The sequence below is a fragment of the Rhagoletis pomonella genome, unplaced genomic scaffold, assembly GCF_013731165.1.
Source record: "Rhagoletis pomonella isolate Grant_MI unplaced genomic scaffold, Rhpom_1.0 Rhpom_scaffold_00015, whole genome shotgun sequence".
In the NCBI taxonomy this organism is placed as follows: domain Eukaryota; kingdom Metazoa; phylum Arthropoda; class Insecta; order Diptera; family Tephritidae; genus Rhagoletis; species Rhagoletis pomonella.
Window position 1 is genome coordinate 6,112,208 of NW_023458569.1, and position 5,167 is coordinate 6,117,374.

Below are 5,167 nucleotides of genomic sequence, written 5' to 3' on the forward strand. Positions count from 1 at the left end.
ACATCGTTTTAGTTAGTAAGTTGTGGTTTTTTGCATTTCATCGACAATGTGAAATAGTATTAACGATACATATGTTGAAAATTTGCGTTCAACCGCCTCAAAAAATGTATCAAAACACATTGAGCGCATGGAATAGAACAACAAAACGGATTTGATGGCTTATGGTACCGACAGCGGTGAGTAATAAATTGTGACTGCCTGCAACTAGGAAAAATCGAGTTCAGCTAACTAATAAAAAAAACTAATTACAAGGTATTCATTACAAGAGAACCTTTCCAAGAAGTCACCCGGGAACTAAGCAAATCTGAGACCTTTATCGTCCGTGATTCCATAATTCAAATTATTATTAAAAACGCGGTACCTTTTTAACAAAATAACAAGATTTTAAACTAATTCTGCTGGCAGCAACGACTTTCAGAATTTCCTTCGAAATTTTCATTCCTAGAAAATAATAATTTATTTGCCATATCCACCTATTTAGAACCTCGCTACAAGCGCACATTTTTCAAACCAGTAGTCACAGAAGACGGAAGAAGGATTAAAAATGAATTACAAAAACTAAAATCGAAAAACGCTGATGACGTGACAGGTTCTCCAAATTCTGAAACAACCAAAGAATTGGTGCTCCGAATTGGAAAATAACGGTGTTTAAACAACGATCTTGCCATGATGCTAGATTGTGAAGATGAAAGTCAGGAGGATGCATCCGACATTTGCAGCCCCGATGCAATTTCCAAAAAGGAATTGTTGCACCGCAATAAAAAAAAATTTAACTGAAAATTCTCTCAACTGGTGCAGCGTCAATCGAAAAGAATTTACAATTTTGTCAAGTTTCAAGTTTTTCAAGTATGTCGCCTCGAGCGAGTAGTTATTTAGTGGCGCAGGTTTGATTTACGACCCGTTAGCAAACAGGCTGTAATCCGAAAAGGCAGAAAAATTACTCTTTCTTAAACACAATGTTCAAATTTTTTTAATCGAAGTACTAAATAAAAAAATATTATTAAAAATTAATAACTTTTCAATTTTTTATTTACCTAAATCCCCTAATGCACTCACCAAATTTATTTCTTAAAAATATTTGACATTCGCATTCGCATCCGCATCCGCGGATGTTAGCTTTCCCTCCCCTGTATCCGCCACTCCTATATACATAATAAAAATTAAAGTTCAGTTAATTTGTTCGGTATTCGAAATATTAAAAAATTAGGCAATCGTAAAAATCACCATCTCCATCGAAAACTATAAACCAGAAATCAAGGAAAATGAACATTAAAACTCTTTTTAATATTTTTATTACTTTTTAAAGTGCATCTATACAACGTTTTAATAAACAAGTAAATTTTAAGCAAAAACCACAGCCTACTTCAATTTTCATATACAAATTAAGAAGTACCGCTAATTTTTTCATGATCCATTGATCGGATCTAAACCAAATTTCGGGACGACCCTTTCCGATAATTGAAATCGGTCCACGTGGTCCAAAGTTATGCGGTAGAATACATAAACAAATAAATAAATAATCGGACGAATGGATAACCTCCCCCTGTTTTTCAAGTCGGTTAAAAATGTTCTTTGTTTATTTAATGTATGTAAATAAAGTGCGATTTGTGAAACTGTACATAAATCTTGCATAAATGTATATTATTTATTACCTGTAGCGAATTTATTGTCAGTATTTTGTGGTGATATACATATCTTTAGAAGTATAAGACCCCTCCCAAAATATATTCCTGGGTGCGCCCCTGTAAATATATCAGAGACAGTCGCATTACGGCTGTGTTTATAGCAACGCATAGTGTTTATGTGCAACGCAAGAAAAGTGAAAACCGCTGAACTAAAGCTGGCTGCTATAAATATTCATAATACATATGTATACATATTGTTCTTTATAACTCTTAATATTTAATATTCATAAATGGGATTTTCGAATTTTAAATTGGGATATACAGGGCGTTTTTCAGAGGAGAATGGGATTTTCAGACCTTTGGAGTTGGCAGCTGGGGAAGAAAAAAACACGAAGTAAACAGGAACACAAATTGAATTGGCATGTCGGCAATTCCGACTTCCAACAAATCAAGCCGATTTACTTCATTTATATTGGATTCAAATAGAGGAACATCGAAATTACCTATTTTTCTAACTCCAAGCAATTTATAAACATTTGGCGTACGTTTTTTGTAGCTGTTGCACCATATGTTAAAATGCTCATGGAAGTCCTAGCGTGTATGCAATCAACAACTAGCAGCATAAAAACAATGTGGCTGTATCACAAAAATACACAGGCGCACTCTCTCATGCTATGCATAGAATTGCCTGAGGACGTTACTTCGCCCAAGCACAATATGGAAACGTTTCCGTTGGTGTGATTCGTGAATAATTTTGTCGTAGTAGGCGACAAAATCTGTAATTGAAATCTATGTTTTTTACTGTTGTCAATTCTTCAATACTTTTTTATTTAAAATATATATGTGTATACAATTTCACATATTCTCACTTTCACTTTTCAATTTTCGCTCTTCGTAATTGGCAGGCGGATGCCTGCATCCGTACAAAATCGCGCTCACGAAAGAACTAAAAGTAAGCAAAGTAATAGTAAAAGGGGAATGAAAAATGAGTACAGCGCATGGCGCGCAATATTTGGACAGTGGATAACAATAGTGAAAATACTTAAAATCAATGATAAATAAATCGAGACAAATTATGTAACCAAGGCGCATGAAACAGCATTAAAGCAAAAACAACATTTACATGTATTTTGTTGTTGCTTCTGGTCTATAAAGTGTAAAAAAATATTCATTTTTTTTAAATATCATAAATTATGATTCATAATGGTGCACAATATATGTATACATATGTACATATAAAACCAAATTAAAACAAACAAGGGAAAATGGTAAAGCGTTTATGCTCCTGAGTTAAGAGAACGTCCCAACATATGGTTTTAAATAAGGGAACGAAAATAATTTTTACTAGCTCAAAATTGTATTGAAAGAAACGCCAAAACATATGATGAGTTATATAAAATTTATCGTTGTTCCAGTTTCTACGCGGATAAGCATTAAACCTTTATGTAATAATTTCCAATTTACGTTCACAAAATAATTGTTAATTGATGAGTTTTATTTTTCATATTTTGCGTTCAAAAAATAGGTTTAATGATGAAACTTTCATTCAAGTTTTATTTGTGTAACCTAAAATGGATTACATGGGATTCTTCACTCTTCTCTTATATGAAATTCAACGAATTTTTATCAAAATTTCAATTTTTAATCTGAATCTTTAGAACATTTTTGGTTTGCAGTTTCATAGCACATACACTTTTAGCCTAATGAGTGTAACTTTCAACAGCCTGAAAAAGGGCACTGATGTTTGAGAATTTTTTTTTTAGATTGCTTTTGTGGTTGCTGAATTTTCTTCTTAAATTTTGTATAAAGTTAGAAACTGTGGTTTATATGGTTTTGGTTAAAGCTTGGACGATATTTTTATAGAAAAATAACTAAAAAAATTAGCTCGAAAAACATTAGGAACATTTAAAAAATCAACACGCGGTCACTTTTTTGAGTCACTGTATATGTTATTCAAGTATAAGTTAAGGCTATTTATTCAGGTCGGCTAAAAAATAAGTGACCGGAAGGGTAGTGTTGGTAAGTGAAAAAACTGCTCTATTGTGAATTGTGAATGGGAAAGTGGAGAGTGAAATTTTGTTTTCGTATATACATGATTTATCTATGTTGTATTTATATTAATAAAAATGTTGTGTTCGTATGTCACGGTCGTCAAAACTCGAGAACGGCTGAACCGATTTGAATATATATATTTTTTTTTATTGTTCGGTATAATACCAGAACCAATGATATCGCAAAAAATTGGAGGGTTGCCACCTATTTGAAAATTTTTAAACCCAAAAATATTGATAAAATAAACAAATTATTGCAATATGGGTATCAAATTAAAGAGGTTTAAGAAAGATAGCTGCTGGAAATATTTTTGACGGGGGTTGCCACCTATTTGAGAATTTTAACTCAGTTAAGTTGATTAAGTAAATGAAATATTGAAATGTGGGTATCAAATTAAAGAGTGATATGAAGGCTTACAGCCGAAAATATGTATGATTAGGGTTGTCACCTGTTTCGAAGTTTAACTAAGCTACACTGATAAAATAAATGAAACTAGTGAACCCGCATGGCGTCAAAACGCCAACATTTAATTAAATTTTTTAAACAGGTGAAACCCTATTCAAAAACCTCTAAAAATATTCCTAATGATTAATCTAAACCATTTCTCAGTGATGAGAGGTCTCGCATGGTGTCGGTTTTCATTTCATCAAATTTCAAATCTTCCTGTAACTTCAAAAAATAAAACCTGTGTACATCTATGTAGAATCCCAGTTCTTTAATTTGACTTCTCATTTTGGAAATTCGAAATAACGTTGCAGATGTGATGACCTTCAAGAAAAAAAAACAAAAAATAGATGGCAATTCTAATTAAAAATATTATCAGCCTATAGTTTTCTTAAAACTCTTTCGTTTGACACTAATATTTCGATAATTCATTTATGTATCTTTCGTATAAGTAAAACAAATTTGACTTTTCAAACAGGTGGCAGCCTCTTTAAAGGTATTTGCAAACTAAAATCTTTCGCCTGTCATTGTCATACGTATTTCAATTAACTGATGAATTAAGTTGAATTTAGTATTTTTAAGCACATGGCAACTCTCGTAAATAAAGTTTAGAAATAAAGTATTTTCAAACCCATTTCGATTGATACCCATCTTTTGACAATCCATTTAACTTATTAAATAATTTCAGCTTAATTTTTTCAACAAAAAAAAACCAAATGTTCAATTTAAAGATTTCTTAACACTCGTTCTTTTGATAACCATATTTTAAAATTTCATGTAACTTATGTATAATTAAACGAAATACCACTTCAAAACAGGCAGCAATCCTCTTAAAAATTATTTTCGAACTAAAATTTCCTTAAATATTTTTTGCCTGACATTGTTATAAATATTGCAAGTAACTGATGAATTAAGTGAAAATTCATTTTTTAAACACGTAGCAACCCTCCTAAATATAATTCTTAAATAAAGGATTTTAAACCCATTTCCATTGTTTACCATCGTTTAGTAATTCATTTATCTTATTAAATAATTTTAGTTTAGCC